Genomic DNA, 24,975 nt, shown 5'->3' on the forward strand with positions numbered 1-24,975 from the left:
AGGGGAGATTTGATAGAGGTGTTCAAAATCATGAACGGTTTTTGATCAAGTAAATAAGGAGAAACTGTTTCTAGTGGCAGAAGGGTCGTTAACCAGAGGACACCGATTTAAGGTGATCGGCAAAAGAGCCAGAGGCGACATGAGGAAACAATTTTTTAAGCAGTGAGTTGTAATCTGGAATGTGCTGTCTGAGAGGGTGGTGGAAGCAGATTCAATAGTAACTTTCAAAAGGGAATTGGATAAATACTTGAAGGGGAAAAATTTACAGGGCAATGGGACTAATTGGATAGCTCTTTCAAAGAGCAGACATGATGAGCTGAATGGCCTCCTCCTGTGCTGCTCCTACTATGAAACTGTTTCAAAGACCAGCTGGGGGGAGCTCCTTACAAGGACCTAGTAAAGTCATAATCTGAAGACATAGCGCCACCTGGTTGAGAAGCCATGATGTGGAGATGCCGGTGATGGACTGAGGTTGACAATTGTAAACAATTTTACAACACCAAGTTATAGTCCAACAAATTTATTTTAAATTCCACAAGCTTTCGGAGGCTTCCTCCTTCGTCACACCGTTCACCTGACGAAGGAGGAAGCCTCCGAAAGCTTGTGGAATTTAAAATAAATTTGTTGGACTATAACTTGGTGTTGTAAAATTGTTTACAATGGTTGAGAAGCAGTCACTTTGCACTGGCTTATGTTGAGCACTTTCAAACATTTGTCATTACAACAGTTGGTTCCCAGGTGGAACACAAGGGGCACAATTTTAATATGCCGGGGTGGGGGGGGAGGGTGATTTGCGGGCGCCAAACCCGGAAGGGTGGTAGGCAGGTTGCGATTGCAACACTAATGAGGCCAATCAAAGCCTCTTCCGAGTTTCGTGCTCGACAGCCAGCCTGATTGACAGGCTAGCTGCCAACAGGAGCTGTACATCCAAGGTGGATGTTTGCTGAATGTCAAGGGGAGATGATTAGACTCTCTCTTGTTGGAGATGGTTATTGCCTGGCACTTGTCTAGCGCGAATGTTACTTGCCACTTATCAGCCCAAGCCTGGATGTTGTCCAGGTCTTGCTGCATGCGGGCTCGGACTGCTTCATTACCTGAGGGGTTGTGAATGGAACTGAACACTGTGCAATCATCAGCGAACATCCCCATTTCTGTCCTTATGATGGAGGGAAGGTCATTAATGAAGCAGCTGAAGCTGGTTGGGCCTAGGACACTGCCCTGAGGAACTCCTGCAGCAATGTCCTGGAGTTGAGATGATTGGCTTCCAGCAACCACTACCATCTTCCTTTGTGCTAGGTATGACTCCAGCCACTGGAGAGATTTCCTCCTGATTCCCATTGACTTCAATTTTACTAGGGCTCCTTGGTGCCACACTCGGTCAAATGCTGCCTTGATGTCAAGGGCAGTTACTCTCCCCTCACTTCTGGAATTCAGCTCTTTTGTCCATGTTTGGACCAAGGCTGTAATGAGGTCTGGAGCTGAGTGGTCCTGGCGGAGCCCAAACTGAGCCTCGGTGAGCAGGTTATTGGTGAGTAAGTGCTGCTTGATAGCACTGTCGACGACACCTTCCATCACTTTGCTGATGATTGAGAGTAGACTGATGGGGCGGTAATTGGCCGGATTCGATTTGTCCTGCTTTTTGCTTCTCCAGCAAAGTGCAGTAAGTGGAAGGCAGTTACATAATACAAATTGTGTGTGTGTAAAATCAATCCCAGTCACTTACAGCAGGGCAATCTCAAGGCGTGATTGATGGGGGAATTACCCAATCATCTCCATTTTGGCCGAGAATAACGGTGTCACTATATGCAGCCCTAATTCTGATCAGACAGGAGAGCAGATCGGAAACGAAGCTGCAGCACTATAGTTCTACTTCTCCTAGTTCTCCAACTGGTGCTCACATCTAGCATGGCTCATGGTGGGAACACAATGTTGCTGAATTGACCCTATTAATTTCCCTTTTCCTTCCTTTGATGGTGGTGATGTGCTTGGGAATCGCTCCAAAGGAGGCTGTGGCCCTTTGTTGAGTTGCCTTTCTTCACATATCAGCTGGATGGCGAGTGGCAACACTCACTAAACCATGGTAGTGGGGGAGGGATGGGGTAAGAGTCAGCCCAGTCTCCACAGATGTGAATTCACAGCAGGGACCACTGAGTAGTGATCAGCAGCTTTTTATTTTGTTTCAGCCAGGGACAATAAGGCCACTATGCACCTTGCTCTCGCCCAGTTGATTTCTCAGCTCACGAAGTACAGCCCAGGAACTAAATGCAGGAGTGTCCTGTGAGTCACTCTGTGCCACATCACCCAATGCATTTACTAAACAATTAATCTGGGAAGGGGCCCTTTATCTTGCTTTTTTTTAAAAAGAGCTCTACTTCTGTTGTTCAAGGCAAGGCAGCGGCACTGAAGCCAGCACTCAGAGTAAATAGATCTCACCATTTCTGCTATTTTATATACTTGGTGCTGACATCAACCAGCCCCAAATTACCCACCAACCCCCCCCCCCCCCCCCGCCAACCCCCTCACCCTCTCATGTTCATCTGTAGTGAACAAATTGTTCCATTTAAAAAAAAAAATCAGTAGAAAATGCAACTTGCAAACCAGGCCACATTTCTTATCAATCCCTAATTGTCCTAGGTGGTGTGTTGGTGGGCCTTCTTGAACTGCTGCAGTCCTTGTAGTTTCGGTGCTCCCACGGTGGGATCATAGCAATTGCTGGTGCAACTAGGGGCATGCTAGGGGCATGTGTAGGTCAGACCAGGTGAGCCAATTGGGTTTTATGACAAAATAGCAGATTTCATCCTTTTTGGGTGCTCACCCATAAATTACCAGACTTCTTGCATTCTTTTTCATAACTTGCCATGGTAGGTATTAAACTCTCAATCTCTGGGTTGCTAGTCCAGTAACATAACCATTACACTGCCATACATGGTGGTAACTATTTATGAAACATCACTGGTCTGAGCATGGCTCTTAAAATTATTACTGCTGTGATTGTTTTAATGGCTGATGCTGAATGCAAATAGATGGTAAACTTGCAAGTGTACTTACTGATTTATTCTTTTGCACATATGTGCAAAACAGTGATTAACAAATGATTAACTTCTGTCAGGCTTAAAATCAAAAACAAGTTCATGTATGGTATGTGTTTTTTGCAAGTGGAAAATTTATCTAAACATTGATAACATTCTAGAATATTCTGGAAAGGATAGACTTTACACCACATTGCTTTTTTTCTGCAGTGTTTCAAGTTACATTATTGGTTAAGCAATTCTTAACAGATTTTACTGAAGTCATAGGTCACCTTTGTCATTGAAGGAAAATAAATCACATCTTCTCTAAAGTAAAACAAAGGTTTTCATTTTGTAATTGTCACTGGTTAATTTTGTCAGACATTAAATCACTTCTGGCAAAATTCAAAGCAAAATTTTCACGCCTCACTGCAATCCAATTAATTGTACTTTCAGTTGGTAGAGATAGATAGATTTTTGGACACTAAGGGAATCAAGGGGAACGGGCTGGAAAGTGGAGTTGAGGTTGAAGGTCAGCCATGATCTTATCGAATGGCGGAGCAGGCTTGAGGGGCCGTATGGGCTACTTCTGCTCCTATTTCTTATGTTCTCGGACTAAAGAGTGAAATGTGATGTTGCTGCAGAGTTTGGACATCAACAGTAATATTGAGCTCCAACAGTAATATGTAGTGCCTTCTCTTCCTTTTAATATGTGCTTTAGTCTCTTATAAATCAGAGAAAATAAGTAAGTCTGTTCCTAATTCACTCGAGAAAATATCTTGCAATGTATCGCAGGAGAATCTTTCAGAAAGTGGCGCAGCTAAACAAGGGACCATTTCATTTGGCCCGTGGTCCATTTTCATTTTGAAAAACATTACAGACAGAAGTGCTATAGGTTTTAATTTTTTATGTCTGCGCACCTCAGAATGTAAAAACCAAACAATTTCAACATAAGTTTGTATTTTTTTATTATTCGTTCATGGGATGTGGACATTGCTGGCGAGGCCAGCATTTATTGCCCATCCCTAATTGCCCTTGAGAAGGTGGTGGTGAGCCGCCTTCTTGAACCGCTGCAGTCCATGTGGCGATGTTCTCCCACAGTGCTGTTAGGAAGGGAGTTCCAGGATTTTGACCCAGCGACGATGAAGGAACGGCGATATATTTTCAAGTCTGGATGGTGTGTGACTTGGAGGGGAACGTGCAGGTGGTGTTGTTCCCATGTGCCTGCTGCTCTTGTCCTTCTAGTGGTAGAGGTCATGGGTTTGGGAGGTGCTGTCGAAGAAGCCTTGGCGAGTTGTCGCAGTGCATTCTGTGGATGGTACTCACTGGAGCCACAGTGCACCGGTGGTGAAGGGAGTGAATGTTTAGGGTGGTGGATGGGGTGCCAATCAAGTGGGCTGCTTTGTCCTGGATGGTGTTGAGCTTCTTGAGTGTTGTTGGAGCTGCACTCATCCAGGCAAGTGGAGAGTATTCCATCACACTCCTGACTTGTGCCTTGTAGATGGTGGAAAGACTTTGGGGAATCAGGAGGTGAGTCACTTGCCGCAGAGTACCCAGCCTCTGACCTCCTTTTGTAGCCACGGTATTTATGTGGCTGGTCCAGTTAAGTTTCTGGTCAATGGTGACCTCCAGGATGTTGATGGTGGGAGATTCGGCAATGGTAATGCCGTTGAATGTAAAGGGGAGGTGGTTAGACTCTCTCTTGTTGGAGATGGTCATTGCCTGGCACTTGTCTGGTGCAAATGTTACTTGCCACTTATGAGCCCAAGCCTGGATGTTGTCCAGGTCTTGCTGCATGCGGGCATGGACTGCTTCATTATCTGAGGGGTTGGGAATGGAACTGAACACAGTGCAATCATCAACGAACATCCCCATTTCTGACCTTTATGATGGAGGGAAGGTCATTGATGAAGCAGCTGAAGATGGTTGGGCCGAGGACACTGCCCTGAGGAACTCCTGCAGCAATGCCCTGGGGCTGAGATGATTGGCCTCCAACAACCACTATCATCTTCCTTTGTGCTAGGTATGACTCCAGCCACTGGAGAGTTTTCCCCTATTCCCATTGACTTCAATTTTACTAGGGCTCCTTGGTGCCATGCTCGGTCAATATAGTTAAACTGATAAATTCAATTTACCACAAGATTTACCTGGCCTGGTAACTTTGCAATCAATATATTCTTTTTACATTTTAATAAAAGCCTTCCAAACATAATTAGAAGTAATATAGCTCTGTACATGTAATTTAGCTAGTGTACTTTATCTTAGATTCATACATATTTATTGAAGAGTCATTTCCATTCAGTTAGAATCAAATCAAATGCTACACTTATGCACAGGTTATTGCCTTGTGTGTACAGTAGAGAGTGTGTATTGTTTAAATTGTATCGTCCTAATATATTAAAATTAACTGACTTTTTTCTCATCTAAATGGGGAGAGGGGAAAGCAGAACGTGGTGATCACCTATGAATAGTTCTATCACGAGATTCCCTGGAAGAACCACAACTCTACTGTTAATGAAAACTACTGATTAAATGGCAAGTGTGGTATCACTCATTTTAGTGAGAAGCAGTTGCAGCACGGTTATACCTGGAACCCTTGGGAAATCAGCAAGTAGTCAAATGGTGCACTTAGCTCTTGCTGTCCGTGAGCTACAGAGTGACTGCTTGATTTAACAGTGCAATTATCAACTGACTGCATGATAGATTGGGTGATGCCTCATACCAGTAGCAATGCCCTGCAGCATGGAAGCGCAGTGCTGCGGTAACATTCACTGTTACTGACAGGGCTAATCCAGCTGCTGACTCTAGATCTGTCTTCAATGAAATGTCTGCATAGCCAGTTTAAACCACTTATAGTTGACAGATAAGCTCAGAAAGGTGGTTGAAGAATGGAAAGCATAAATGATATATCTTCTGCAGTCTCCCTCCTTTCCACTGCAATATGTTTCCCATCTCATCAGCAGCCTGTGGTGTAATTATGCTGTAATCGCAGCCCTTTTACATTCGGCACAGTATTTTAACTTTCCAGCTTCCATGGTCATAGAGTCATAGAGTCATACAGCACGGATAGAGGCCCTTCGGCCCATCGTGTCCGCGCCGGCCATCAGCCCTGTCTACTCTAATCCCATATTCCAGCATTTGGTCCGTAGCCTTGTATGCTATGGCATTTCAAGTGCTCATCCAAATGCTTCTTGAATGTTGTGAGGGTTCCTGCCTCCACAACCCTTTCAGGCAGTGAGTTCCAGACTCCAACCACCCTCTGGGTGAAAAAGTTCTTTCTCAAATCCCCTCTAAACCTCCCGCCTTTTACCTTGAATCTATGTCCCCTTGTTATAGTACCCTCAACGAAGGGAAAAAGCTCCTTAGTATCCATCCTATCTGTGCCCCTCATAATTTTGTACACCTCAATCATGTCCCCCCTCAGCCTCCTCTGCTCCAAGGAAAACAAACCCAATCTTCCCAGTCTCTCTTCATAGCTGAAGCGCTCCAGCCCTGGTAACATCCTGGTGAATCTCCTCTGCACCCTCTCCAAAGCGATCACATCCTTCCTGTAGTGTGGCGACCAGAACTGCACACAGTACTCCAGCTGTGGCCTAACCAGTGTTTTATACAGCTCCATCATAACCTCCTTGCTCTTATATTCTATGCCTCGGCTAATAAAGGCAAGTATCCCATATGCCTTCTTTACCACCTTATCTACCTGTTCCGCCGCCTTCAGGGATCTGTGAACTTGCACACCAAGATCCCTCTGACCCTCTGTCTTGCCTAGGGTCCTCCCATTCATTGTGTATTCCCTTGCCTTGTTAGTCCCTCCAAAGTGCATCACCTCGCACTTTTCTGGGTTAAATTCCATTTGCCACTGTTCCGCCCATCTGACCAACCCATCTATATCGTCCTGCAGACTGAGGCTATCCTCCTCACTATTTACCACCCTACCAATCTTTGTATCATCAGCGAACTTACTGATCATACCTTTTACATTCATATCCAAGTCATTAATGTAGACTACAAACAGCAAGGGACCCAGCACCGATCCCTGTGGTACCCCACTGGCCACAGGCTTCCAGTCACAAAAACAACCTTCGACCATCACCCTCTGCCTTCTGCCACTAAGCCAGTTTTGTATCCAAAGTGCCAAGGCACCCTGGATTCCATGGGCTCGTACCTTCTTGACCAGTCTCCTGTGGGGGACTTTATCGAAGGCCTTACTGAAATCCATGTATACCACATCCACTGCGTTACCCTCATCCACACGCCTAGTCACCCCCTCAAAAAATTCAATCAAATTAGTCAGACATGATCTTCCCTTGACAAAGCCATGTTGACTATCCCTGATTAATCCTTGCTTCTCCAAGTGGAGACTAATTTTGTCCTTCAGAATTTTTTCCAATAATTTTCCTACCACTGATGTTAGGCTCACTGGCCTGTCGTTCCCCGGTTTTTCCCTACTCCCCTTCTTGAATAATGGTATTACATTAGCGGTTCTCCAGTCCTCTGGCACATCCCCTGTGGCCAGAGAGGTTCTGAATATATGTGTCAGAGCCCCCGCAATCTCCTCCTTTGCCTCACACAGTAGCCTGGGATACATTTCGTCCGGGCCTGGGGATTTATCCATTTTTAGGCCTGCTAAAACCGCCAATACCTCCTCCCGCTCGATGTTAATATGTTCGAGTATATCACAGTCCCCCTGCCGTATTTCTATGTCTACATCGTCCTTCTCCATAGTGAAAACAGATGCAAAAAATTCATTTAGAACCCCTCCTACATCTGCCGGCTCCACACACAGATTGCCATTTTTGTCCCTAATGGGCCCTATTTTTTCCCTAGTCATCCTCTTACCCTTAATATACTTATAAAACATCTTAGGATTTTCCTTTATTTTGCTCGCCAGTGTTATTTCATGGCCCCTCCTTGATCTCCTAATTTCTTTTTTAAGTATCCCCCTGCACTTTTTGTACTCCTCTAGGGCTTCCTCCGTCTTTAGCCTTTTGTATCTGCCAAAAGCCCTCCTTTTTTTCCTAATCCATTCTCGTATATCCCCTGACATCCAAGGTTCCCTGGAGTTCTTGGAACCACCCTTGACTTTTACGGGAACATGTTGCCATTGTATGGTCTCAATCTCCCTTCTGAAAGACTCCCATTGCTCCGATGCGGATTTTCCTACAAGCAGCTGATCCCAGTCCATCTTGGCCAGATCCTGCCTTATCCTATTAAAATCGGCCTTCCCCCAATTTAGAACCTTTATTTCCGGCCCCTCCCTGTCCTTTTCCATGACCACCTTAAATCTCACCGAATTATGGTCACTGTCACCAAAGTGCTCACCTACTAGCACTTCTTCCACTTGGCCGGCCACATTCCCTAGAATTAGGTCCAGTACCGCCCCCTCTCTTGTAGGACTTTCTACATGCTGGCTCAAAAAGCTCTCCTGGATGCACATTAAGAATTTTGTACCCTCTAAGCCTTTTACACTCTGAGTATCCCAGTTAATATTGGTGAAGTTGAAATCCCCCACTATTATTACCCTATTATTTGCACAATTTTCTGAGATTTGCCTACATATCTGTTCCTCTATCTCCCCCGACTGTTTGGGGGCCTATAGTCCACTCCCATCAAAGTGCTTGCCCCCTTTTTGTTTTTAAGCTCCACCCATATGGCCTCATTAGAGGAACCTGCTAATATATCATCCCTCCTTATGGCAGTAATTGATTCTTTAATTAATATTGCGACCCCCCCTCCTCTTATACCTCCCCCTCTGTCTCGCCTGAAGATTCTGTACCCCGGAATATTGAGCTGCCAGTCTTGCCCCTCCCTCAACCATGTCTCTGTGACAGCAACAATATCATACTCCCATGTGTTTATCAACACCTTCAGTTCATCCTCCTTATTCGCAAGACTCCTTGCATTAAAATAGATGCCATCCAGCCTTGCCCTTACATATTTGCCCTGTCTTCCAAGCTGACTTGTTTTTTTCTCTATATTTGGCTGCACATCACCCCCTATTGTAGCTCCACTCTGTATCCCATCCCCCTGCCAAGTTAGTTTAAACCCCCCCCCAACAGTGCTAGCAAACCTCCCCGCAAGGATATTTGTCCCGCTCTGGTATTTGCTGTATATTAATGCTGGGTAGATTCTGTATTTAATTGTTAGACCTTTTTTTCTTGTTTTATAGAAGATAAATATTCACACACAACACCAGATCTGTTTTCTCCTGCCAGTGCCCATGGGGGCTAGTGTAAAAAGGCACAGAAAACTTAGGGGAAAAGCAACCGAACTGTTACTCACTATTTGTTGTGCTACTTCTTGTTTTCTGCTTTGTGAAAACATAATTTATTAACAAACTTTCCGGCATCGTTTTATTGCCCTCTGCGATACTAATTAAGGGCTTGTTAATGGCTCTTAGCACTGATTTGCATTGTTTCTGTTGAGTGCAAAAAAAATGATTGTTGGCACCTAAAAGTTCTGTTCTTTCCTTTTGCATAGTGACAGGTTTAAACTCCAAAAACAAATTAATGTGCAGTATGCTTTTTCTTTTCTTATCTGGCCAGTGGGTAAACATGAAAAGTCACCTAAATAGCCACCCCATGACACCATTCATAATATTCTGGAGAGGACAGATTTCATACCATGTTCCCTGTTTCTGCAGCATTCCAAGTCATATTACTGGTTAAGCAATTCTCATAGGTTTTATTGAAATAATAGGTCAACTTTGTCATTGAAAGAAAAACATGCACACTGTGTCTAAAGTAATGATGTGGAGATGCCGGTGATGGTATATGCGGTAATTTTCAATGAGTCTCGACACTCACCTGACGAAGGAGAAAGCCTCCGAAAGCTTGTGATTTTCAAATAAAACTGTTGGACTATACTATAACCTGGTGTTGTAAGATTCCTTACATTTGTCTAACGTAAGAGAGAGGTTTTCTCTTCTTAACAGCTGTTGTTGATTAAATTCATCAAACCACTTTTGTCAGAATTCATAGGTGACAAAATTATTGCATCTCCACTGAAATACAATTAATTGTACTTTCTCACACCAGAGAGTGAAATGTGGTGTTGCTACAGAGGTTGGATCTCAACAGTAATATATAGCACCTCCACTTCCTTTAAATGTGTATTTTTGTCTCCATAATAGATCAAAGAAAATAAGAGTTGATTTTAATCCAACCAGGCAAGCATTTTGTGATGTATAACAGGACAATTCTTCAGAAAGTGGCGCAACTAATCAATCTAATCAAGGGCCAATTTCATTCTGCTCATGGTCCATCTTCATTATGAAAATATTCTGGATAGAAGAATTTTTTCTTTTCGTTCATGAGATGTGGGCATTGCAGGCAAGGCCAGCATTTATTGCCCATCCCTAATTGCCCTTGAGAAGGTGATGGTGAGCCGCCTTCTTGAACCGCTGCAGTCGGTATGGTGAAGGTTCTCCCACAGTGCTGTTGGGTAGGGAGTTCCAGGATTTTGACCCAGCAACGATGAAGAAATGGCGGTATATTTCCAAGTCGGGATAGTGTGTGACTTGGGGGGGAACATGCAGGGGTGGTAGTCCCATGTGCCTGCTGCCCTTGTCCTTCTAAATGGTAGAGGTCACGGATTTGAGAGGTGCCGTCGAAGAAGCCTTGGTGAGTTGCTGCATTATATCCTGTAGATGGCACACACTGCAGCCATAATGTGCCAGTGGTGAAGGGAGTGAATGTTTAGTGTGATGGATGGGGTGCCAATCAAGCTTTGACCTGGATGGTGTTGAGCTTCCTAAGTGTTGTTGGAGCTGCACTCATCCAGGCTAGTGGAGAGTATTCCATCACACTCCTGACTTGTGCCTTGTAGCTGGTGGAAAGGCTTTGGGGAGATAGGAGGTGAGTCACTCATTGCAGAATACCCAGCCTCTGACCTGCTTTTGTGTGGCTATTTGTGTGGTAGTCCAGTTAAGTTTCTGGTCAATGGTGACCCTCAGGATATTGATGGTTGGGGATTCGGTGATGGTTATGTCATTGAATGTCAAGGGGAGTTGGTTAGAGTCTTGTTGAAGATGGTCATTGCTTGGTACTTGTCTGGCGCGAAAGTTACTTGCCACTTATCAGCCCAAGCCTGGATGTTGTCCAGGTCTTGCTGCATGCGAGCACGGACTGCTTCATTATCTGAGGGGTTTCAAATGGAATGGAACACTGTAATCATCAGCGAACATCCCCATTTCTGACCTTATGATGGAGGGAAGGTCATTGATGAAGCAGCTGAAGATGGTTGGGCCTTGGACACTGCCCTGAGGAACTCCTGCAGCAATCTCCTGGGGCTGAGATGATTGGCCTTCAACAACCACTACCATCTTTCTTTGTGCTAGATATGACTCCAGCCACTGGAGAGTTTTCCCCCCGATTCCCATTGACTTCAATTTTACTAGGGCTCCTTGGTGCCACATTCGGTCAAATGCTGCCTTGATGTCAAGGGAGTCACTCTCATCTCACTTGGAATTCAGCTCTTTTGTCCATGTTTGGACCAAGACTGTAATGAGGTCTGGAGCCGAGCGGTCCTGGCGGAACCCAAACGAGCATCGGTGAGCAGGTTATTGGTGAGTAAGTGCTGCTTGATAGCACTGTCAACGACACCTTCCATCACTTTGCTGATGATTGAGAGTAGACCAATGGGGCGGTAACTGGCTGGATTGGATTTGTTTTGTGGACAGGACATACCTGGGCAATTTTCCACATTGTCGGGTAGATGCCAGTGTTGTAGCTGTACTGGAACAGTTTGGCTACAGGCGCGGCTAGTTCTGGAGCACAAGTCTTCAGCACTACAACCGGGATGTTGTCGGGGCCCATAGCCTTTGCTGTATCCAGTACACTCAGCCATTTCTTGATATCACGTGGAGTGAATCAAATTGGTTGAAGACTGGCTTCTGTGATGGTGGGGATATCGGGAGGAGGCAGAGATGGATCATCCACTCGGCACTTCTGGCTGAAAATGGTTGCAAACGCTTCAGCCTTGCCTTTTGAACTCTGCCACTATATTTACAGAACCTTCTCATCCCTTTAATTGTCCACCACCATTGATGACTGGATGTGGCAGGACTGCAGAGCTTTGATCTGATCCGTTGGTTGTGAAATCGCTTAGCTCTGTCCATAGCATGTTGCTTCCATTGTTGCATGTAGTCCTGTGTTGTAGCTTCACCAGGTTGGCACCTATTTTTAGGAACGCCTGGTGCTGGTACTGGCACGATCTTCTACTCTCCTCATTGAACCAGGGTTGATCCTCTGGCTTGTTGGTAATGGTAGAGTGGGGAATATACCGGGCCATGAGGTTACAGATTGTGCTGGAATATAATTCTGCTGCTGCTGCTGGCCCACAGCGCCTCATGAATGCCCAGTTTTGAGCTGTTAGATCTGTTCTGAATCTGTCCCGTTTAGCACGGTGGTAGTGCCACACAAGACATTGGATGGTGTCCTCAGTGTGAAGACGGGACTTCGTCTCCACAAGGACTGTGTGGTGGTCATTCCTTCCAATACTGTCATGGACAGATGCATCTGCAACAGGTAGATTGGTGAGTATGAGGTCAAGTAGATTTTTCCCTCGTGTTGGTTCGCTCACCACCTGCCGCAGGCCCAGTCTGGCAGCTATGTCCTTCGGGACTCGGCCAGCTCGGTCAGTAGTTGAGCTACCGAGCCACTCTTGGTGATGGACGTTGAAGTCCCCCACCCAGAGTACTTTCTGTGCCCGTGCTACCCTCAGTGCTTCCTCTAAGTGGTGCTCAACATGGAGGAGGACTGATTCATCGGCTGAGGGAGGGCGGTAGGTGGTAATCAGCAGGAGGTTTCCTTGCCCGTGTTTGACCTGATGCCATGAGAGTTCATGGGGTCTGGAGTCAATGTTGAGGACTCCCAGGGCCACTCCCTCCTGACTGAATATCACTGTACCGCCACCTCTGGTGGGTCTGTCCTGCCGGTGGGACAGGACATATCAGGGATGGTGATGGAAGAGTCTGGGACGTTGGCTGAAAGGTATGATTCTGTGAGTATGGCTATGTCAGGATGTTGCTTGACTCGTCTGTGGGACAGCTCTCCCAATTTTGGCACAAGTCCCCAGATGTTAGTGAGGAGGACTTTGCAGGGTCAACTGGGCTTGGTTTGCTTTTGTCGTGTCAGGTGCCTAGTGGCCCGATGGCGGGTGGTCCGTCCGATTTTATTCTTATGACTTTTCATAGCGAGATTGTACAACTGAGTGGCTTGCTAGGCCATTTCAGAGGGCAATTAAGAATCAACCACATTGCTGTGGGTCTGAAGCCACATATAGGCTAGACCGGGTAAGGACGGCAGGTTTCCTTCCCTAAAGGACATTAGTGAACCAGATGGGAATGCTTTCGACTTTAATATTTCATTTTAGAGGCTGCAATTTAGAATGTCATAGCTGTACAATTTCAGCACAAGTCTTTATATTCTTTATAATAAAACTGATTCAATTTTCCATGAGATTTGTGAATATTATATCTAGAGTCACACGCTTGGGATCAATGAAAATGTTTCCATTTTTAAAGTCCGAACATTAATTTTTAATAAAAAGCCTTCCAGACAAAATCTGAGGCAATATATGTATCGAAATGCTTGATTGAGCAATGACTTAATATAACACACACGATCAACCAGGTGATGTTCTCTCAACAGCAACAGTGACAAGGCAGATCTGATTCCTGACTCTGAATCTGTCTGCCGTTCTATACATAGACCTGAACACTTGCTCATTCAGTTTAAATCACCTATAACATTACCTGTCAGACAAGGCCAGAAAGATGGTTGGAGAATGACAGTTATTTTGTTTGTTAATGGTTCTGAATGCCAACTAGTGCTGTCTTCTGTTGAGTGCAGTAAATTCTCCAAAGGAGGTTGGTGCTCCTGGCTTTAGTTAGATTTATTGCATATCCAGTAAATGTGGCAAGTAGATGCAATATGTGCTGTCCAACATGATTGCAGAAGTCGAAAGGCAGGACAGGAATGAAGCCTGCAATCACCCACTTCAATTATCACCAGAGGTAGGTGCACATTCCAAGAGCAGGTACCTGTCCCTAATGGAGGAACGGCACAGTGTCACTTCTCCAGGAATTCTATGATTATCAATTCCTGCGCAATTAAATCCAGTTTTTCCTTGGTGAGGGAAGGCTGACTGATAGGGGATACATGGGTTGTGCGCTGCTGCTGATGCTGGTGCAAAATAATAAAACAGAGCAGCTCTTTTCTGCACTTAAGCAGTACTTTAGGTTCCCAGGTCAGTGTGGCCTTGCTCCTGAAAATGTGGTCAAAATAATAACTGTTGCGTGCTGTACAATATTGCCACTAACAGAGAGCAGCAGTGCAAGAAAAGGATGAGAAGAGGTCACAACATCTATCCCCTGAGCAGCATGAGAATGATTGACAGCTTCTTCTCTGAACTGGAACATTTATCTTGGCTGCAATTATGTCTATAAGCAACCTGCATCATAATAGTAACTCCTCAATATGAGCATATGCTGATATCCCTTGGTGTTTACAGAAAAGACACAAGCAGCATCACTGATGAGGTGCTATGCCTGAAACGTCAAAATTTTTGTTCCTTTACAGATGCTGCCTGACTTGCAGACTTTTTCCAGCATTTTCTGTTCTTTCAGATTTAATTCATCTACAGTGTTTTTATAATTCGTGGCAAGCTTTAGTATGCATTACTGTGTAGATTCTTGTGTGTGCCTTTGATTATCTCTGTGCCTTTACTGGAGAGTATGTGTAGACCGTGATGTGTTAAAAGGTATATTTTATGCGTTACTTGATGGAAATGGGTGCTGCCAAATTAATAGGTGAGATGAAATTACTGTTTGTGGACATGTTGCTGTGTTTTTGTGCTTCTCTCAAACCTGCGGATCCTGTTCTAAATTAGTGCTATGGTTCCTGGGGGTATATTAGGGGCTGTTGCACATCTCTATCTACTTGTGGGAAAGCTAGGAGCAACACTGATGCACCAGCAACAGCTGCACAAGCATCCAGAGATTGTTATCCCATATCCAGAAGGTCAGTGACATATTCGATTAACACTTGTGCTGGATTTAGTGTTCAAGCAGGACTACCACCAAATAGCAACCAAGTGGCACCCTTTTGTGATGCTTCAACTTGCTACAGGGGGCACAAGCCTTCAGGTGGATTGGTAGGCCAGAGCACAGAACAATGTAGAACCTGCTGCAATCTCTTGAGGGTGGTCTGCAGTCTCTGAACCTGCCCCTCCTTCCTGCATGTCCTTAGTCAAGACACTCATAAACTGAAGTGTGAGCTTCCATTTGAGTTGCACTCACTGTGCCTATGGTCTCATTTATTGAGGCTGCTCCAGTATGTGTCGCAGTAGCTGGCATTTACTGACTTCAAACCTCAAGCTGCAGAAGTCCTTCTCGATCACCCAGCCCATTTCATTCTGTCTGTTCAAGGTCTTAGACACAGACCTTTGCAGAGCATCTAAAATGAAGCAGACAGCATGATTGACGTGGCCAAGCATCTTTTGTTTAAAGGGGTCTTTTGAGAGGCTGACTTCCAGGACATGTCTTGAGAGGATTCAGAGTGGCTGGGGCCTTGTTCAGCACTTCTGAACCTCTCCTGATGATTTCCCCGCACTACTAGTTCTGTTAACTTCACCAGGTAAACTCTGCTCTATCTTCCTATCCTGTGAAGTAGGTAACTCAGTTGTGCTGAAAAGTATAGAAATGAATAGCTCTTCCTGCCTCAATTCCTCTTATTGCCGGGAGCCACCTTTAACAAGACTTCTGCACTCTTTACCAATGAAGACGCATATAGGGCAATATTATTATATAACCACTTTGCAGTCATGGCAGAACATGCCTTATATATGTCTATCTTTACTGCTTGGATACAGTGATTTGCCACAGATATACTATGCTAAGCACATTGCATCTACAACAGGCAAACACATACCTCGGGGGAACATAGTGACCTATTTCTGAAAGAGTTTTATGTCCAATTAACTTAAATTGATGAGCCTCACAGATCAGCACAGCTTTGTCTTGAAACATTCACCTTTTGGTGCCAATTATGGCCCTGGATTGTATACTAAATGGATCTAGGACAGACAAAATGTTCAATTCACAACATCGCGGGGTAAATACAGCTGAGGGGAGCCACTCATCCCATTTCAGATCTTCCATGCAAAAAACACCCTAACCCTCCATTTCATCATCTGAATGTATTTTTTGTTTCTGTTACCCCACCCTACCCACAAAACTATTCTATACTTTGAGGTTTTTTCAAAGGATACTGATAAAGGAAGATGAACATATGTATGGTTCATCTGAGTGAGTCAGAATCTCAGGATGACATTTGCCATTCATATCCTTATTGTGTCAAAATCACATGGGCTTTCCAAATGGTTTGCACAGTTTCAAATATAGATGTGTATGCCAGTGAGTCATTAACATACCTCTTTCTAATTTAATGTCTTGTTCCCAATTTTGAGAGTCAGTTACATTTATTGGACATTTTAGCTTAGAAATTCCAGTATCTTGGAGGAGGGTCGTAATTCCAGTACAGTGGGAACGGAGGGGCAAGAACTTGGTGTGGAATTGTTTTCCACCACTCTCTAGCAGCAATGAGAAATTCCAATGAGGAAGGGATGCTTCTTCTGCCCTCTTTCCCCTTCCATTATTACATTTCCTTTGGAGGTGGGATGCTGGGCTCCTCTGAAAATCCCACCGGTTTGCCCAAACAATGGCAGCAACAAGTTCACCTGTGGCACTTTGTTATAGGTGCCCCATGGAAATCCTACTGGTGTCGTAGGTACGTGTACACTAGTGCCAATACCGGCAATTATTCAAATGACCCAGTCCCAGGAATTTGGGAAAGGGTCAAGGTGAGGGCAGATGGGCAGGCGACAAGCTGCACTTCTGCCAGTGGAGAGGGGCTTGCAGAATTTCAACTCTTTTTTTGTGCTTTCCTTATCAATGTGAATAAGTTGGATTGAGTCTCCCCCATATATAGAGGTTGTCTCTATAGATTATTTGCGTGTTCATTTTAAGTGTCATCATATTTGGTTTGTAATGGTGGCAACAGGTGGTAATCAGTTTGCAATATATGGCCTCACAATCTGACCTTTTACCTTTGCTTTAGTTCCCTTTATTGGCTTACTTCTGTGCTTTTTGCACAAGTCATTAAACTTGTTCCTAACATCATTTGGGGCAGTGAATACAGTATTGACTCTGTTGGCAACTTCATTCTGTGAAACACTGCTGCCTGGCCTTGATGGCATTGACTACCCTTGCCCCAAAAAGAACCTCTCTCTCTTAGGACCACCTATAGAAATTTGCGCGGAGACCTGTGAAACATAGTAGTGATGGGACTTCACTCTCTGAGCTGGCTTAAAATCAGCGGCTGTTGCATTTACTAATCAAGTTTACTACAAAAAGCATATTGAAGTACTGCAAAAAAGATTTACAAGGACGTTACCACAACTGCTTGGACAGTTTTCCAATGTTAACATTAACTCCAAAGTGATAAAAGATTTCTCCCATCGGAAAACATTGGTAATTTCATTTGGGAAAAATGTTGGTGTATATCCTGAAAAAAAAGAGGCTTAATGAACCTAAAAGCAAAACTGATAAATTTACAATTGCACTGAGACAGAAATGGAAAAGCAACAACAATATAAAACATGATCCAAATCCAATTCAAGAAAAACCATGTTAAATTAGCTTTCAGTATTGCACCAAACGTAAAATGGATCTGAAAGCAAATTTTCTGAACAAACACGGTCGGCATCTGAAGAGAAAAAAACAGGTTGATGTTTCGAGGATACATGCTTTCTCAGAAAGTTCTGAGAGAGGTTCACACCCAAAACATTAGACCTGCTGTGTTTTTCCCCACAATTAATGTTTTTGTTTGCAGTATTTTCTTCTTCAGATGCAGAAAACCTCCTTGTAAATGTTGAAAGGGTTTTAAAGTAAGATGTGCCTGGAGACAAATGACTAACTGCCTTAGGGATACAATGTTCAAGAGAAGCCACCTTTTTATTTTGTTTTGAATTTCAATAAAATAGTTTCATTTTTATTTTTTTAACTTATCAGTTTATCAGTGATTGCAGTAAAAGATAATATATGGGATTGCTGCTAAAAATACATATGCATATTATTCAAAACTCTTAGTGCAGTGTTCACTTCAGTCATTGGATTTTTCCCAAGCCATAATCACAGTTTAAAACTTTTGTTTATTTTCAAATCAATCTCAATCTTGTACGGGTTTATTTTCAGAAAGTTGGTTTGGTTAGTGCTCCATTTTGGCATAGTTTACAGTGCCTCCACCTGGTATGCCATTTTCTGATGTCCACCTACAGGAATAGTAATGGCTTACTGATTCTTTAGGTGATTTCATGTAAATTGTAAAGACCATGGTGAAAATCAAATTTGCTCCTAATTTTCCAATCTAGAAAGAGGAACATCTGGATGAGCAACTTGAAATCTCCCTTTACTTCAATCCAACAACTGTTTATTTCTTTTAGTTCACCATTATCTCTGCTGCTGTTCTGGTCCAAATTCATCCCTCAACCAAGACTGTCAAAAACAGATTAACTGGCCATTCTTCTAATTTCTGATTGTGGGATCTTGCTGTGTGCAAATGGGTGCTGCAATTTCCTACAGAGCTGTCACTGCACTTCAAAGCCTTTTATTGAAGTGCTTTGAAACATGCTATGGTGCTGTAGAAAACGATCTATGTATCTATATCTTGTTGGAGTCCTGAATTTAGCCATGTCAATTAACAGTAATCATTTACATCACTGATATCAGCATTATGGTGGAAAATAGGTGCGAGGAAACTTTGCTTTGTTTCAGTTGGCAGTAAGGTCTTCACCCGCACATCCAAATACAAAGGCAGTAAGGCATTCACAGGGACGCTGTCTTTAATGAAAGGAAGCAAACGCGACTGACAGTTCATTAGTGAAGATCTTCCAGATGAAATCCGTTAGTCTTATTATGGCTCACTTTGATCTACCAACTGTCTTCAGTAGATTACTTTTAATACATCCAATGGAAATATTGAAATCACATTATTTAATATCACAATCAGTTTTGTATTCTGTGTGGTTTCCTAGTATTTTCACTAGCATAAGGATAAAAGAATCAAGTATTACTTGGAGACTGAATCGTGCAGTGGGTTAGATTATCATTTCATTTATGAAACCTGAATTTAATGAGGTACAAGTTAATCTATCTGTCTCCTGTAAGCAAAAGTAAGTTTGGGCAGTTCAGCCTAGTTGATTATAACTTAAAACCGTCTCTAAAGAAGCTTGTATACCATGATTAAACAGCAGGTTGTGGTGATTATTAGTGTTGAAACGTTGCCTGAGTAATCTATATTAAAATATTTTTGCATTCAGTAGTTTTTAAAAAAATATCTGATTGACCTGATTTCTTCCCAACAATGCCAGATGGCCATTTTTGGAATCATGGCTCCACATAGCATTTGTTTGGAATGACAATAACCAAAATATAATTTAAAAAAAAAATTATATAAAATTGCTTAAAAATCCTGCTGTTGGAAAATATCAATGAGAATAATGAGTTGAATTCAACACTAAGTTGGCAAACTTGCTCAGAGAGGTCACAAGGATGGCCAGTGTGTGGATGCAAACATTGTACTGTTTTGCTGGGAATGTCTTAATTCTCTTGTGGCTATTTGCTGAAATTGTGTAACAGGAGCTTTACCCAGTGTCTAATCTGATCTTGGAATGAATGCTGCTGAGACCAGATGCAAAGTATGAAGTGTTTCATTCTGTACCACTGATATCCCTCACTTTTGATTAGCCAAAAAATTACCACAAAAAATATGTATTAAGCGAATGGAAAAAAAATCAACTATCCCTTTTCAGTTGCATGATGGACTTTGGTGATGGACTGCTAATTGGAGAACAAGCCTTTGGTATCTAGTGGCTAAATATTTATGTCTTTGTATTTAGACTGAAAAAAATAATGTTTATTGGAAATACATTGATATTTTTTCTTTTAGGTCATTACTATGTACTGATTACATAGTGTCAGTGCTCTTGCTTTTCATTGTACAAAATAACATGGTATTAAAATTACATAGCTCAGATTGACTGAATATTTTCAGGTTTAATTTGCTGCATCAATTGGGCAGTTCTTTGGCCTGATTTTAAAACCATAGGTTCCTTTGGGGACAGTATTCCAGCCGTAGACATTTTACTTTGGATGAGCACTATGATTTGCTGATTATGTTGGTTTTACTGGGGCAAGGGAGGTCCTGTATCATTGGAGCTTCTGTGCAAGGAGATAATCATTGCCGTGGAGACCATTCAGTGAATTTGAGGTGCATATCTACGTGTCAGATTCTCTGACCTAGAAGTATGAAATTGCTCAGACTCCCTTTCCCTTAGCCAGGTGTTGGCAGGTGTACATTGCTTTTTGTAGCTTCCAGTCACTAAAACAGAAACAAATAAGCAGAAAAATTGAAAGGGGTCTAGGAGGTACAGAGAGGATATGTAACCTCATGAACCTATTCAAAAACTGGACTAAGGATACTGGATTTTGCAAATGGAAAAGTTGAGGTTTTGAAAATAAAAACAGAAATAGGCATTCCATAGATAGACGCCAAGCAGGTGGACTGACCTCTTCAGTTTTTAAATGGGTATTTGAGGTGAAAGTTTCTCCTACACAGCATAATATTTCATATGGAGCAGAATCTGGCTGATTCTGTTTTTCTTAAAACATTTTTTCAGTATCAGTACTGAGAAATTGATTGCAATTTTTTCCCCTCGTAGCATCAGTATTTGAGCACTCCCTAGTCGGGTTTAGTACAGGCCAAAAGTAGAACAAAGTTCCCTTTGCTGTTTCCCAACAATGTGCCTTAATCCCAACCTCAACAACACCCCCACTACAATTTGTTTGTTCCACTTCTTATACTAGCTATCCTTGTGTCCTCTCTACATTAAAATGCCACATCAGTGCTCAACAAGATGAATTCGCATGCTGTGAGCCCATTCCAACAACTGGGCTACGACTGCCTAAACTCATTTAATACATGACCTCCGTAGCCAGTAGTGAGAGAGAGGAGTCTTTCATCCAAATGTGCACTTTCCCTTCCGCCTCTCATCACCCCCCCACTCACTCCCCAACCCAGTACCAATAGAGCAGGAAATGTATCCAAGCACCTTCATAATCTATACAAGTGAAAGTGTGTGGCACAAGAAAAATGTATTCAATGGCCTGTACCCCTTTATAAGTGTACATGGTACTTTCCCAGATGGTGCCTAGCATGAAATTACCAGAAATGCATCTGAAATGCCAGGACAATTATAGATGGCAGTAATTAACGGAACAAGAATAAAATAAAGACTTGCATTTATATAGTGCCTTTCTGTCTGACCACCTGACATCAATAAAACCTCTCTATTAAATTGCTTCCTTTTACCTCATTAATGTCCATCAGCTATTCCCCTTCTGTTCTACGCTGATCAGTACCACTGTGGATACATTTCCTGCATGACTGACTCTTGCATCAGAGCAGGAGATAACAAAGGACCTCTGTGATAGCCCTTCATCCTTGTCCTGTACAAGATGCTGCAGTTGTTATGTTGAGACCATCATGACTGAAATTGGCCTCCACAGTTCCAGTGGCTAGAATCCACTCATAACAAAATCATCAAATAGTTGCACTGGGGTGAGTTGCAAAGTAGAGTACAGTTTCATAATTCAAATGAAGTTCATACACTGCTTATACTTTTCTTTCTTGGTTTGTGTTGCCATGTAAACCCCAGCTATGGTTACAGCATTACAATGGACTGCAACTTAACTGCTATTATCAACGTACTTGGTGCAAGAGATTTGCAAATTCTAAGTAAATTCAGCTGTTAGGAGAATGAATCCAATGACTTTGATCTGCTTTCCTTTTTTTGTCAGGATTGTGAATTTCTTCTTTTTAAATGTATTTTCTGCCCTTTTCCTTTTTGTGTCTGAACATCCCTGACTGAGAGAACAGGTCTGTAATAATCTGCTCCAATGTATGTGAGAGAGGCTCAGGTGATTTCTTTTCCTTCCTCCCTCCCTGTAGGAAAAACATGCCCAAGACTGAACAACCAAGACTGAGAACTCAGCACATGGGCTAATCATGGGCATATATCATGTTCCTACAACTTGGCATGCCACCATGCTGCCCCAGCATTGCCAATTTGGAAGGCTGAGTGGCACAGTACATTAGTGCATTGTCTTTACTGTCCTGGGATTAGGGTTTGACTCCACCCAAGACTGAATAGATGGAAGTTGTCTTTTTTTGCTGGCTGTAACAGGCCTAATGTGATTGGAGTTTGGGTAGTTTCAACCCAGCTCCTAATGATCATAGATACATAGCACAAAGATATCCATAACCTGACACTATATGGAAAAAGCTAATACTGCAGCAGATATAGAATCTTGCCATGATATCCAAGGTAGTAGCTCCGCAGAAGAGCTTTTAGAGTGAGGTGTTTTGGAATCCGAGCTATCCTAACAAAACATACGGTAAGTTCAAGCTTATTTTTAATTTTTTAAGTACTTCAAGTAACAAACAAAACTAACCTTCAAAGAGAACTTCTCAGCGACCAGAACCCAGTGCAGAATAAAAGTTTTTCAGCCTGCCAAGGAAACATCGATGCTGCAGTTACGCTGAGTTCTCTCATGACTATGTGCTGTGAAATGATGGTGACATTAAAAGTAACTAACCTGTGTGACCAGTACTGTCTCCTTTGTACTGATTGTTGAAAGAAGACTATAATTTTCATGCATTTTCCCATGCCAGAAATAACTGGAGGCTTGACTAACAAAACCAGTAGGCTTGCCATTACATGTATCTCTCCCAGTTAAATCTGTTCTTATTGGAATTTCAATAAGAATGGCCAAGAGAAACAGCATTGATTCCACTCAGTTATGCTGCTTGTTACAGCCAGAACAATGGACCACACAACCTCATAACCTGGCTGTGCTGTTCTGCACAGCTAGAAAAATAACTGTACCTTGAGCAAACATTGGAAGGGATAAAATATCATGATGTAACCTATGTAAAGAACTGAACAATTTTGTACTAAAGTAACTTTCTTTATAGCGTATAGCAATCATTCTCTATTGTGCTTATAATCAGATATCTGTGCTGATTTCATTCATTTCAGCTGGAAGGAGGATGCTGATATTTTAATTACTGCTGGTACCAGTTGCCAACTCATTTCAATTTGAATCTGTTTCTGTTGTTATAGGCTTTCTGGGCCAAGGACAGCAATTCCACATTCTAATATTTAACTTCATTAAAGTGATTGTGTGGTTGTAGTGTGCCAGTCCTGATTAAGTTTAAATTTGATAGGATGGATCACAGAAATAAAAAACTAATCACTGTTCATGGCTCTCTTCAAAGTTATCACCAGCACTGGTGCATTATAACCACACCAAGCTTCCCCAGCCACTGACCAATATTTGTTTTGGAAGCTCTTTCCATGAGTCTGTCCATTTGTCATGTTTTTCTTTCTAATATCACAAGCGATGGGGCTATTGGGAAGGATGAAAGCATGAAAAGGTATGGAATTTGAACCAAAAGCCTATTCCTTCCATAGAATAGATTGTACATATTCCAGCATTGGCTCAGCTCAACCTATTTAATCTCCGAAGAAAACAGGAACATTTTCTTCCTGATCCCTCCTCACATTCGAAAAATAACTGCTATTTAACCTTTCTTCCTACATTACCCATCCTCGGTCAGTTTCTTGTCTTGGCATGACAGTTCTATGGTGCCATCAGCTCAGGGACCGTTATGTTCCGTGCAGCACTCGATTATCTCTTTCTATACTTATCATCACAGCCTTCAACACTGTTGCTAACCAGATGTGCATTTGTTTTTTTTCAAGGTATTAATTTATATTGTTTGTTTTAATTTGTTTTGTTTTCAAGCACTCCTCTTGTAGAGTTTTGTACACCAAGAGCAGATATTGGGCAGGCACCCCCACTAATGTCCGTCCATTAAGATTAATGGATGGGAAACCAATGTTGGGGGCACGTCTCCGAGTTCCCCATGTGCACTCCCAGCACATGCAGCTCTGAGTCTGAAGTGCTAAAAATGAAAAAAAATTACCCCACAGTGGCGGTTTCACGAGTACAACTGAGGCGGGAAGTGGAACAAATCCGTCTAATTTCAAATCTTGCTTCAGGTTTGTTTTAAATTCTATACTATTCTGCAGTCGCAGCCCAAGTTGAATATCCTCGCTCGGGATTTCCATGGGGATTCCCCTGATCTCACACTGTAACTTTGGTGGAAGATCTCTGGAAATCATGCAGAAACAGCAGTGTACGTTGTTTCTGCAGGGTTTCCGCCAAAGTTACGGTGGGATTCCTGAACAATTTGCATGGCTATGAGGAAAGGGCAGGAGAGTGGGACTAATTGGATAGCTCGTTCAAAGAGTCGGCACAGGCATGATGGGCCGAATGGCTGCCTTCTGTACTGTGTGAATCTGAGTCCCCCTAGAAATTCTACCCTTTTTACTTGCATCTACCTTATCTATTCCTCTTGTCATTTTAAAAACTTGAACTATGTGTCTTAACCATTTTTACCCAGTTACAGTGCAGTTCTGCTTGCAACATAGGGCTGTAAATCCCAGAATTATCATTCAGTCTTCCCTAAACCCTCTCCAATTCATCGGTATTTTCTTAGAGTGTAGGATGTCCAAAATTCACACACTGAGGCTAATTTTAACTTGTGTCACTTGATGTTAATAGGGCAGTAATGGCTTCAAAGTGGGGTTGGCGCCATTTTAAAAGGGTCTTACTACTGGGCGTCCAAAGCCTGTTCTGGGCAGTAGATCAATTTCAATATGCAACTTGAGGTCCTAAATGAGGCCGGTGTCTCAAAATCACGGCAGCCTCTTCACAGATATGGACTATTGGCTGGCGCACTTCATTGGTTGCCCAAAAGTCAAAATTGACTTTGCTATC

Source organism: Heptranchias perlo, chromosome 7 (genome assembly GCF_035084215.1).
Source record: "Heptranchias perlo isolate sHepPer1 chromosome 7, sHepPer1.hap1, whole genome shotgun sequence".
Classification (NCBI taxonomy): Eukaryota; Metazoa; Chordata; class Chondrichthyes; order Hexanchiformes; family Hexanchidae; genus Heptranchias; species Heptranchias perlo.